This window comes from Rhopilema esculentum, chromosome 19 (genome assembly GCF_057945365.1).
Source record: "Rhopilema esculentum isolate cy_ngs chromosome 19, ASM5794536v1, whole genome shotgun sequence".
NCBI classification, from domain to species: Eukaryota; Metazoa; Cnidaria; class Scyphozoa; order Rhizostomeae; family Rhizostomatidae; genus Rhopilema; species Rhopilema esculentum.
Genome location: NC_142833.1, coordinates 1,586,188 through 1,599,653, shown reverse-complemented (window position 1 = coordinate 1,599,653; position 13,466 = coordinate 1,586,188). Strand labels below are relative to the sequence as shown.

General features: G+C 37.0%; 1 protein-coding gene across 3 annotated transcripts in view; it reads right to left on the bottom strand.

Annotated features, from left to right (window-relative positions):
• The window catches only part of LOC135688532 (uncharacterized), a 30,401-nt gene extending 29,707 nt beyond the window's left edge, over positions 1 to 694 (bottom strand). For 2 of the 3 annotated variants that reach the window (XM_065205423.2, XM_065205427.2), the window contains exon 1: positions 531 to 692. The gene's annotated coding sequence lies outside the window, so the exon portion shown is untranslated. Of the gene's footprint in view, positions 1 to 2 lie in introns of all 3 variants that reach the window. The other variant, XM_089114155.1, reaches the window with a different exon arrangement.
• Between the last annotated feature and the right edge of the window lie 12,772 nt (positions 695 to 13,466).

Sequence of the window (13,466 nt, the reverse complement as noted above, 5' to 3'; positions counted from 1 at the left end):
ACCAAGAATTCTGCTTTTAGTTTCTCTTCGCTCAATTTTGGACCACAATTTTGCGATAACTTTCAAAAGTAATGCAGTTTATTCGGTTGCTAGGTGTACGCATATAATTCATTTAGTGCCATTCCTTCTACGTGACCAGGCAATATTGCAAAGATAATGGCTTCAGCTTAGGTTTGTACCTCTAAGCCCTGCAAAAATGATGTCAAACCAGTTATTTTATGTAGAGCTTAAGCACTATTTGGCCATCAATTTGCACCTTCCTACAAATGGTCTTGGTCGGGGGTGAGGTGTGCCAATTTCGTGTATTACAAAAAGTAACGTACCATGAAAAAATTCAGCACCATAATTCCCAAAAATTTCATACACAAATTTTTCAGATTCACAATCATAGATGGCTTACCAAGCAACAAATGAGGATCCTCAATTTTCCAAGTAAAAGCCATAAATTTTCGGCATTTTAGCGTAGGCCAGCTCTAACAGAAGCGCCATTTTACATTAAAAACAGAAGGCTTACTATTTTTCCAACTCACCAGATAGTCTTTTGACTCTGCCTTGTATACACTTTCTCGCAGTGAAAATATCTTAGCTTGCTGTTATAGGAATGAAAACACAATCCAGCAACGAAGATCGGAACCACTGTGCTCCTTATGGCCAGAACTAAATTTCCTTTAAAACAAACACAAGTATAAGGTTTTAGTCAAATGTCATATTTCTCAAGGAGGAGAAATGAATTTTTTTGTACGACATTGCTGTAGAGTACTTTGTAGAGAATGTATGTTCCTTGGTACTTTCTTGCATTTATTCTATGAACATCAATTTTAAAATTTTGAAAAATAATTTGACTTATTCTAATCCAAATTAATGAGCAGAATACAAGGGCTGCGATACCAGGGGGGGCGTGGGACCTTGGCCCCCAAAAAACTTAACTGGTATAAGTAAAACTCTTGTTTTGTAAAATATGGCTGTTTTTACACTTATTTATCAGGGCCGCTTTTTGGTAGAATAACCCTGTGGGTGGAAATTGATGGATCCACTCTTTTCCTTGGAAGCATACAGTAAATTTGGCAGAAACTCAATTTGTGCCTCGAACAATGCTTCATATTATGGTTAATTCTTTAAATGTTTTTTCTTCGTGTTTATTCAATAAGCTTATAATTATTGCATTAGATTTTGATTATCAGAATATGCAGTGTGTATAAGATTGAACACAGGTGAAATATTTTTTCATGTCACAGGCAACTTTCTGGATAAGATTCTTTCCAAGAATAGAAATGTTCTTAGCATTTAGGGATGCCAGAAGCATAAGTATGACGGGGCAGATTGGGGCAGACTTTTACCAAAGGCATGATGATGTAGGTGAGGGAAGTGAGCCAAGTGAAAAAGAGGGGGTTCGGGGGTGCTCCTCCCGGAAATTTTCTTTTTCCACACCCTAAAGTTTGATGGCTTAAAGCAACATCAAATTTGTTACAATTAACTTCGGAAACTATCGGAAATTTTATAGCAATTTTCTCTGCTTCGATTCTGTTTTCATTTGAAAGTTTTTTATTCAGGGTGAAGTTTTGTTTCCCTAGGTTTTTCGTCATGTATCAATGTAATGGTAGCTAGGATATGTTGATAGGAATGAATGATGTTGGCATGAAGCATACTCTATTTGCCAGAACCTGCAACTCTCTGACACTGCGAACAAAAAGGCACTTTCTGCCCCCTCGCTTGCCTCCTTCGTCTCCTGGTTCTGGCCTCGCTATCAGCACTTTGCTTATTATTTGAAGATTTTGAGCCTTTTAATCTGAATTCTTGTAAATGTAATTACGCTTATAAAAAAGAGCACAAATGAATAATGATTTTGCAATGTCAAATTGTATTTCAGGCCAGTTGTAACAATTGATGCTACAATTCAATGGCGGAGCCAGCAACTAAGCCCTGGGGGGACAAATCCAAAAAATTCAAGCCACGCCCTTTTAACTACCAGAAAACGCCCTTTTACCAACAGGGAACGCCAATTGTATCCGAGGGGAACGCCTATGACTAACTTTTGTTTGAAAATGGGCAGTTTGAAAATCATAGGATTACATCACAAAAAGTACGGTGTCAAAATATTACCCCTCCCCCAACATTTTCTCATCGCATTTAGACGAAATACAAAATCGATTCTGCTGAGAACTGGGGACGTGTCCCCCCCCCCCAGTCCGACCCGTGGCGCCGCTACTGCAACAATTACTTAATTTATCTTCTTGTCATTTTTAATCTTGAAGCTAAAAACGGGCATTTTCATGATTTTCCAGTCACCTGAAGGGTGTGGCACCAAGATCGAATCATTATCCAACACTCCCGAATCCTTGCCCCTTTAATCCGTCCTTGCCTAAGCGAGTATGCATAGTCAATTAAAACCTGCTGCAATATCCACTAACTAAATGCATATAAAATCGTTGTCATTTTGTTCGTATTTAAGATATGAAGAAAAATCGTGATATTTACAGTTGCAAAAAAGTTTACCAAATAATTAAATACACATAAAACTGGATACTTTTTTAATCATTTATGAATCATGAAGCTATGCAAAAATATTCAAAATAAGATAGAAATTTAGAGAAGAATCTGAAAATAGAAAGAGTAGTGTTATGTCTGCTTCTTTCTGTTTTCCGTAGCTTTGCCTAGAATATAGAAGATTCTGCTACAAAGTTTTAACTCACCCTCTTCTTTGGCATTATGGCGGATGGAAACTTTTTGACTTGGTTGCGATTGAAGCTTCGCGCTTTATTGGTCTCAAATTAGAAAATGGATATAATCTTCTGAGACAAGACTTCTGTTAGATCAATTGAATATTTAATCTCGCAAAGAACTTTTAAATCCTAAAAAGACAATGTTCTTGGTCACAATATTAGCCCTCTCCCAACATTTTTTCTTAGAACTTGGGAAGATGGAAAAGACTCTCCCAGTCCCCTACCGTGGTACCATCACTGCATGTGCCATACAAAGAAGCGTTTATATCTATCTGTTCTGAACCCGAACATCTTGGTTCATAATCATTTTTTGAGACCAAACCACATTTCTAAGCCTAACTAATATCATCTTTAAAGATGTCTTTTGACACTGATAGTCGTTGATGACCGAAACAGCCAAGGAATTTCCAGGCAACAAGTCACACAAAAAACCTCAAATTATATGACATTTAGAGAGAAGGCTTTCAAAATGAATTTAACAGGTAAATAGGATATTTCAGGAAAAGCTTTTGGTGAAGATTCCAGTCTTATATAAACAATGTTGAAAAATTACAGAGAATCTTGTAATGATCAACATATATGACTTATTATTCATATTGGCTGTTCGTTATTAGTCTACTATCAACTCCTTGGGAGGCAAACTGTCTTTTTTAAACCAACACTGGCTTTCATGGAAACCATAATAACATTAGAATAAAATTCTAGAGTGACGTCAACAAAAACCTTTTATTAGAATTTTTGAATTTTAACCGCATAACATAAAAAGAACACCTTGAAAAACTCCCAGGTATGCCAAATAGGTCAAATGTGTCTAAAATTGGGTTATCTATGGCCAATAGAAGATTTGAATTTTGCTAACGGAATACTGTTATTTTGGCCCAGACAATACAGAGGTTTGATGGGTAAGAACCAATACACATGTGGCCATATTTCAGCCAATTCGTTACACATTTGACTGGTTTTGCACATTTAGAGGTATTTCATGATGCTCTTTCGGGCTATGGGATTTATATTCAAAAATTCTAAAAATTTATTTGTATGACGTCATCACTTAAGAACTCTAAAATCCTTGAATGTTAGCCGCGCTTTGTTTCTACCTAGCATCCGAAGGTAGTTTTTGGGTTTTTAGGAAACTGAGAAGTTGTGTGTATCGAACAGTGTCCTGGTCCTTCCTCTTGATGTGACTAAACCTCTTGATTCCTACGCCTGGAATTTCAGGCAGCTGAAGACTCCCCTAACTCTGGGTGAAAGTCTGGTCATGTCAGGGACGTCTCGTATCATAACCACTGAGCCAGGAGCGGACTGGCTTCAAATTTAGGACCGGGAAAATATATCGAAAAAGGGCCCCAAAAACCAATGACGTTTACGTTTATCACCTAAGTTTATTTTGGCAACACTTTTCAGACTGGTTTTAAAAGCTATTGGAATGTTGCTATTAGTTCTCATTGGTTACGACCAGGGATGCAGACATAGGCGTAAACGATTAACAAGGGGGCTCTACTAGCCTACAATCCTTAACCTCCGCATCATTTTCACTGAATATTTAACTCTGGCGCAGGATAAGAGGTAAGAGAAAATCATGCCATTACATTATGGGAAAAAAAATTTATCGTTTTCTAGCTAAATGACTTTTTAGTAAGGGGAGAATGTAGCAAAGGAGATTACAGGTTGTGATCGACAATTTATCATTAAAGTGTATGAATTTCTAAAGCTAAATCTGGCTGCATAGGGTCTCTGCTGTAGTGTCTCTATCATTGAATTGCATCACAACGACAATCAGGGGCCTCACAATTGATTGGTTAATTGCTAAACCGCTCAAACATTAAAATCTGCAATGAAATTGTATCTTCTCACAGAGCAAATCATGGGCTTAATGAAATGTCTAAGATGTTCAAGAAATATCTTGATATGTAATTTTACAGTCAAAGTATAATGACGTTGATATTTTTCCGATCATGGGGGGATGTTTAGATTCCTCAGGGGTTTAGTAAAGCCCGCCACTGTGGTTAGGAATTTTGGCCAAATTCAAGAAAATATTTGGAAATATGACAATATAGAGATGGCCAGAAAATGCATCTAAAATATTTACAACATCAAGTTTGGCCAAAGGAGGATCCTAGGCAATACCGGTTGGCATTCTTTTACAACAATTCCTCATGGTTCAAATTTTCTTCATTTTGAATTGTCCAACAATGAGGAATGAGATGAAGAAAGTGGAAAGGCAATGCGAAGGTAGAGAGTCAAAAACAGAGCAGTTAACTCTAGGATAATTTGGACTGGAATGAAGCTGGGTAAAAATAGTAGATTAAGGAAAAATGACTTGAAGTACAACAAAAACAACGCACGTCCTAAACAAGTTCTGCGAATATTTCTTCACTAACGAGCATCTAGAAAAGGCTACATGACGATGGGAATGAAGTTGGAATTGTTTTTATGATAAATTTTCTCCAGAATAAGAATAAAGTCTAACAATGAGGAATGAAATTGAAAAGGTGAAAGCAAAACAAATGTGGAGAGTCGCCTTTTCTCTTGTTTAGTTCAAAATGACAGACGTGCTGGGGCAAAAGTTTTGTCACTGCTTCTATGCGTTACATGATTCTTGTCTGATTGAAGAAAAAAACGATGAAGGGGGCTGAGCCCCTCCGTTGTTTTGATATGTACTCTCAAATCTATTTGGTTGGCATTAAAGTAATCTGCTTTTCTAGAATATGAGTAAAAAACTGTCATATCCTTGCAAACAATAAAGCGAGAGCCCAAAAAGAAATTTTTTCAGATGTTCCAGTTAAGTATCGTATTATTGCTTTAGGGAGAGTGAATCCAGGGCCTAGCGTGCTTACAAGAGGCTCAAAATTTTTGAAAAGTTTTTTTGGTACTTAAACACCTCAAAGTGATATTTTTATTCATTCTTTATCCGCTAATCTCGAGAAAGACTTGCTTTAATACCCCTACCAAACAAAACGAGTTGCCATTTAAAAGTAAAATTATGAAAATTTAATAACTTTTGGAGGGATTGCCCGATAGCCCGACCGGCCAGTCTGCCTCTGCACTGAGCCATCCTCCTACCTTGATGATTTCTGCTTTCCTCGGGGAGTGTCAAGAAAAAAGGAGTAAAAAGTAGAAAAGATATAAAAATGAATGCATGTTTAAAGGCTCTTATTTCTTACATTTCAACTCCAATTGTTGATGCAACGAAACTGAATCAGTTCATAAGTCTTTCAGTCACAATCATATTCACTTACTGAGTAGCTTCAAAGAGTTAAAGTCAAGTGAAATGCGTTTATTATTTTGTCGTTGGCACGGAAATGGGGCACAGAAACCTCCTCAGAACAACCTTTTCAGAACATTCTCGTGCAGAGCAGCAGATTGATTCAATAAAACCACAAGACTTCATTTGGTGGTAGCTATTGCTTTGGACACGCTCACAAATAGAGCCTTTTGAGAGGAGAGACAAAGAGGAGAGACAAAGAGGAGAGACAAAGAGGAGAGACAAAGATGAGAGACAAAGATGAGATGATTTGAAATTGAACGGGTGGGCTGTGAGATATAGTTTTATAAAATCACTTGCAAATGTTAATTAATGATACGGCTAACCAACATTTTATGCTGATTCCCATAGTCGTGAAGTCATCAACATTAAACGGAATAACAAGCTCTGTATTATGAAGGGGGAAACTTTCTAGCCTATACGCCTTGCCAGCTATTTCATTAAAACTTTTATTGCAAAAACATGAGTAGAGGTAACTTTAGACTCATAAGACCTTTAGTTTTGATTAAAATTTCTGAGTGTACCTACTTATCCATCTTATGATAAAATGCATTATGCATTTCATACGACAAGGCTTGACTTTCTGATGCAAAAACAGAAGATAAATAGTTGCATTGATGGCTTTTTTATCCACATCCAAATCACATCAACTTTAGACTAGAAAAATTAAGTGTAATGGATATGGTGGTAGGGTCTGGTAAGAAAATTGCGTAAAAAGTTTTACTTTTTACAAAGCCACTTTTAAGCTGAACACAGGTTAGTTTCATTATTTGCAATCTACGTGAAGAAACGTTGGCAGAATGCATGTCTCTTGGACCAGATGCTAAACCTCTATTGCAATTTAAACCTTTTTTTGAACTTCCAATAGAACAACAAAAATATGTGTAAGAACCATGGCTAAAATCTCCAGCAATCGGCCCACCCGCATGACCTACAGCTTTGACAACAAATGCCATTGTTGCACTCCTTGATTACTGAAGACACATACACGACCAGCATCATTGAGACCTATGACATTTCGATTGTAAATGAGGTTTTTTCCCTGTGAATTGGCGCCATGTTTTCAGACAGAGGTCTGGGCATAATTGGCAATAACATTTGCGGTATACTCGAATTACAGAGGCTTCTCGGAGATACCAAAGCACCTCAAATGTCAAAGTCTTTGCTATTCCTAAGAATTAATGTTAATAATTTATTACTGACATTACAGCTTAAATATCTAAAAACCCTTCACCGCAACAAGACCCGAGGAACTGAATTTTTGATAGGATAATCAACAACTCTAATTTTGCTCAGTTTCAGCAACGAGCTTCGCTTTTTTCGTCTCGTTGAATTGAACCGGTGTTTGTTTTTGTTTCAATTAATATAGAAATTAAATGGCAATCAGAATATTTAGGTGAAAAAGCCAACATATTTCATACTTAGCTATGTTTTGATTGCGATTCTAGCTCGAACGTGGAACGGATTAATGCACAGAATGTGATTTCAGCATCTCAATCATTTTTGCAGGTTGTTCGTAACGAGTCCGTACAATTCTGTTTGACGGCAAGAAAGCCAGATTTCTAATGGACATCAAACGCCCGTTTCGAGATGAGGATAACATGCCAACTTTTCTTTGCTTCATCAAGGATAAAATAAAATGTTTCTTGTTGTAAAAGGAGGGGAGGAATGTGGCTGCTTTTTATTGATAGGAAAGAGCTTTAAAGGCTAATACGAAAGATATGTCTCGTTTCTCTAACGTCTTTGTAAAATCATGAACTCCCACAAGGATATTTTTTTCCCTCGTTGATATTCATTCTTCATTTCACTTCAAACCAATCATATGTTAAAATGTTCAGACGACCCTGGATATCTTAAATTCTCTGGAGGTTAGTGGAGTATGGTCATAAGGCTCGACTCATCTTTAGAAGGAAATCAGTAAATATAGGTTTTCTAACAAAAAAGCCTCGCTTCAGGATCGAGAAGGGCATATTTCGTACATATAGACGTCTCTTATTTTGTTGAACTACTCAATCCTTGCCTACGCAACAATAATTAAAAAAGATCGAAATTACGGTTTGTAGAAAAGAAAAGCATATTAACCCGCTGCTTAATATAGTATTAAGAGCAAAATATGGTAGTTTGCTTTAGCTTTCAATCCCCGACAAGACTAATATAACGATACTTCTTTTCATCTACCGTGTTATTGTTTCTTTGAGCTGCCGTGTATATAGGCACCTGCACAAAAGCTTATGGCGATCATGCACTTCCTTTTACCTACAAATATCGGTGCTATTGAGGTTACGGTAAACGTTTTTGACACAATATTAAATTTTCTCTACCTAAAAGCAAAACTATTGAGTATTGACGGAATTAGATTAAACTATACATCATTCGATGCACAAGAACGTTTTCTGGCGATCTGCTTTTAGAAACACCAAAATTCTTGTGCATCAAAACACGTGGTGATTCCAACCATATCAAAATAATTGGCAAAAAATATTGTAAATTGATACTTTCCAGGCACATTTATTGCTTAAATGAGTGTACCACCTTCAAAAGCTATTATGTTTCCTTGCGTTTAAGGTAAAAAAAATCTGATTTATATCAGCAGAAAGCGAAGATCCTGAGCTACCAAATTGTGTCTCAGGTTTTTCAAATTCCTCCTCCACTTGAAACTATACCCTGTCAAAAATTGACAAACAATTTTTCTTCCCTCTCATAGCTGTATTTGGCTATAAAAGACGGTCCAGAGCAAATACAAAAATTTTGAGACACACTTTGCTTACCCTACATCTGTCCTGGCCGTGTGCAAACTTTTGAGCCATTCGATTGGTTCCTTGGGTACAAAATAGCTTTTTCGTACCTGTATGTAAAGAAATTGTAAGTCCGGAGAAAATGGGATTTTACTTATTGCACTTGCAAGGTACACGTGTAATCCGGGTCAAGTCACTTGAAGCTTTAAGATCAATAAGCCAGTATAAATAAACACGGCCGTACATGGATGTGCCATGCGATATTGTAAATGAGACATGCGACCACAACCGCAAAGCAACGATAATCGGCTCAACAGGTCAAGAGATTTTCAGACCTCAACTAAAAGTTTTGATAAAAAAATTATGGAAACCTTCGTTTACATCGGATTTTTTCCATTTTCAAAATGTCTGTTAGTTTCAAATTTGGCAAAATTGTGTGCCTTGAAAGTTCGGCTTCTTGATTGTGAAATAATGGAAAAATGGATGTTTTTATCTAGAAAACGTTTACCGTAACCTTAAAGTCACGTGTGTCCAGTATATGGCTTGATACGTTAGAAATACATGAAAATAACACAAAGAAGTCAGTACCATTGCTCTACCCTTTATCCAAAGTGGGTTAATTCGTTTTAAGCTCACGCGAAACTTTGAACACAAAACGGGAACCTCAAGAAATAGGACAATACATCTATGTGTTTGACCCTACTAAGTAAGGTACTACAGGTGAGTCCTGTTGGATTTGGGAATGACGATGCTTTGTCAGAAAATATCTAAGAAATACCAGAAAAACAAAGAACACTGATGTCTGAAAATACTAACCTCGTATTTTTAATTGTTACTGACAGTTGCTAGAATGGTCTACTATGGTGAAATTTATCGTCTTATCTTTTTGATGGTGATTGGCTCATAATGAATGAAAGATTCCGATTGAAACTTTTTAACAAACAGTACAATCTTTTAACATGAGCCTCAAAACTGGTCCAAAGTTAAGAACAAATCTTACAAGTTTTACAACAACAATCACTTTGTTGGCAAATGAGGCCTGAACACCAATTGCACTGCTTGCACCCTATTAATTCAAGAATAAATTGAAAACAATCCAGCTTCAGATTTTTTAAGAAATTAAGAAGAGTCAGCCGAATTTAAATCTACTTGTTCTTATAAAAAAAAGTGTACGTTAAGGGGAGGAAGTTTCGGAAGAAGTTAATTTCCTCAATCTATAAAAGGTTTTGGGATTAACTTTGGCGAGAATAAAGTTTCATATTTTGGAAAAAAACCTGAATTTAGCGCGAAAAAAACAGCTCTATTAAAATGGGGTTTTTTTCATACCAACAAAGCAACCAAAATGCTACCAAAATTCGTTGAAAACAATCATTCATCGTCCAAGTTTACAAAAGAGAATAAATAGCAAAGGATATTTCGCGAGACTACACTTTCGTCAATATTTTAGTCCAGGAGAGTTTCTTCCCGCCAAAGTTCCTTCCCGCCAAAGTTCCTTCCCGCCAAAGTTTCTTCCCGCCAAAGTAGGCAAGTGGCTACAAATGCCTCGAAACCCTTTCGACCAACCATTTAGAAGTCATACGCCTCGCAGTGGTCCCGAACAGGAGCCAGCTTTTGAAAAGCAGACAATCGAGGAAAGCCATTAGAAGCATTGCGACTCAGTGTCAAGCTTCCTGGAGGTGGCATGTCAAACTCGCTTAGCAAAATAGTATTTATCTTGTTATCCTTATCCGCTTTGGTTGGCATAGAGATGTCTTCAGTAATGGGCTTACAGCCGAATGTGGATTGTAAAGAGCGACACGGTTCGCTCCCTATCGTGACTGAACTTGCAAGCCAATTCAGCAATGGTCACAATAACGTTCTAAGCTGTCCTGAAAGCTGTCTGGCTTTCACTAGACCCTCCCAGTCTAATTATGCGAGGAAGAGTCCGAGCTGCGAAGGGATGAGAATGTGACTGCGAAGGAGAAAGGGATATCAAAATTGGAAGCGAAGCAGAATAAAAGCGGGGGGCTAATCACTCAACGACGATCTCGTACCCCCATTGGTTGAAACCCTATTGTTTTATCTGAAAAATTCCTGGAAATCCTGTTGTTTTTGTTAAAAACCCCGTACGCTATTTGTAAGAGTGAATTGCCCCGCGGATGAAAGTGAAAATAGATTGAACAGTGACATAAATATATCACCAAAACAAGTGATTGTAAATTCATTGTTTGGATCATCACGTGACCCAACCATACTAGCACAAAAACTCTTCAATCAAACGCTTGGGTCTTGAGGGTAGACGTTTTTGATAGGATTTTAAAAATAATTGCTCGACGATGGTTTGCGAAGTAAAGAGACAGGGAGTAAAAAATACGGCTTGAGAAAGGATCTAACTCCGGGGATCTTCTCAAAATTTGCAAATATTTGATCACCAACTTCAAGTTTGTTAAGAAAATTTTGACACGGTTTCTCTCCCACCAGAAAATTCATCGAGTCGAAACAGCATACACATTATGACAAGGTTGACAAATGGAGTATATGAAAATTGACAAAAACAAGTCTTAATATTTCTATAATGAGTCCAATCGAGGATTAACCAACTTTAAGGTTTATTGTTGGGAATTTCTAAAAATACTCAAAGAGCTCGATAAATCTTGGATTAGCACAGGGCTTAGGAGGCCTAAGCAGAAACCAGCGTTAAAAGTACAATGCTCTTTTCAGTTGCATCCGCCCAGTCAACCGAAATTATGATTATCAACCCATGTTAATTCTAGCTTGCAATGCAAAAGAGCTAGAGAATCACAGTCAAGTTCGTGAATTCGTCACACGAAGTGCTGCTTTAAAACATATGCCTAAGAGCATAATTTAATGGTTCTGTAGGGTTTTGTCAAAGCGGAAAGAATATGATTAGAGTTGAATTAACAGTGGTGTTATACACTGACTGCTACCATTTTGTTGCCACCTCTACATGAAGGGCCTGTCTGCCTCCATAAGACAAGCCTGTCTTAATGGAAAAGAAGCAAGTAGCTTTCATCCTCCTAATACGTGCGCGAAGACGTAGGAAGGCTAACTTTTTTTTTCCAGCTCAGGAAATGCCTCTTCTCATCTAAACAAAGTGCTATTCCTCATCTTGGACTCGAAATTCCTTTTTCTTAAAAAGCAAGAAAGAAAGTCCATTTTCAAAAGATAGAAAAATTTTGAAAGAAAGCTGCAGAAAGTGTCTATGGATAAACATTCGAGAACAAAGTCTGATGAAAAGTATAAACTGAAAAAAATTAATAGAGCAGGTCGATAAAGAAGGTGGGCAATGGGCAAATGAAAATATCTTGCAAGTATGACACAATTAGATAAAACTAACAAGATATACCGCATGCTAAGTAATGTAGATCACTTTCTTGTTGGGGATACGAACGGCCAAAGTTTAAAATGTAAACGAGACTTTTGAAAAATGTATTGATGGAACATGCGCAGTAAGGTTCGGGAATGCCAGCGTTTTGGAGGGAAAGTTTGTGAAACTTCTATCTCAACGCAAAGTGAACCAAGGAGCGATTCTAAGCGAGTTAGGCATCAATATTCAACAGACGAGCAAGGGAAAAGAGTTTCAATTGACCATACACTCCTAAAATTGTTCTCTATGCCAGGATGCTGTCAGTCTGCATTAGGCCTGTATCGCAGCTACGCGTAACAACCAGAATCGCAAATTACCACGAGGAAAAATCACTCCGTGGAAATCGGATGCACCTTTTGTTGAAAATCCCATTGTTTTGTTTTTGAAAGCCCCTGGAAATCCGTTTGTTTTCTTGGAAATCTCGCACTTCAAATTCTGATGATAATGCCCCTTCTCCTTTATCTATTTTTATTGTTTGAAACAACTGCTTTGTTGCAAATTGCATAGGAGCAAGAATCTTTGTGAACACGGTATCCAGATTGAAATAACTTAAATTTCGTGCTTTAAAAGACCCTGAGTCCCACATACAGCTAATAACCTGATAAATTTTTTAAACTGGGCAGGACTATTTGGAGTTGTTGCACAAAATTGTTGCTTATGTCTTTTTCTAAATAAACTCCTCATGTCAATAAGCAAAGGTCTTATGTCAGTTTTTACAATTTGTTTAAAGGAAACATCAATTTGGTTACTAGTTTTTTGCAAAGTATGTCCATTAGGTAGTCTAAAGGAACCCAATGTTTGTTATTTGTAATAAAAGGGAAACCCCAGTTGATTGCCAATTGCACCAAGTACAAAGTAGGTATTTGGCACAATTTCAGAAACATATTTTGGTGTATCAATGAAAAAAAACAAATGAACTTAGAAAGTTACCATGAGGTGCATGTCCACAACTGTCAGGATATATAGATCAAAGTATTCATAATTAATTTGATTTCCAACAGCAGTGTATATTTTGATTTTGTTGATTCAATGCATTCTTTTCCGACCTATAAATTATTTGATAAAACATTGATCATTCATCACTGCATAACATCCTTTTATAACTACAGCATGGACTGCACCATAACTACAGTTTGTGCAAGTAGTGTATTTTCAATAATACTCTACTACATTTCCTTTAGAACTATTTGCTGAATGGGGAGTAACACTACGGGCAGCACCCCTCCCCCTAATATAAATTTGTTCACCAACACTGTAACTCCAGTTCAAAGTATGAAAGACAGAAGGCTTCATTCTAATGCAGAAAGATAGAAGAGGAGGTCTGTCACTCTCTCTGTTATTTAGAAAGGCTGCATGCTTTAAGTAAGCAATTTTTATAA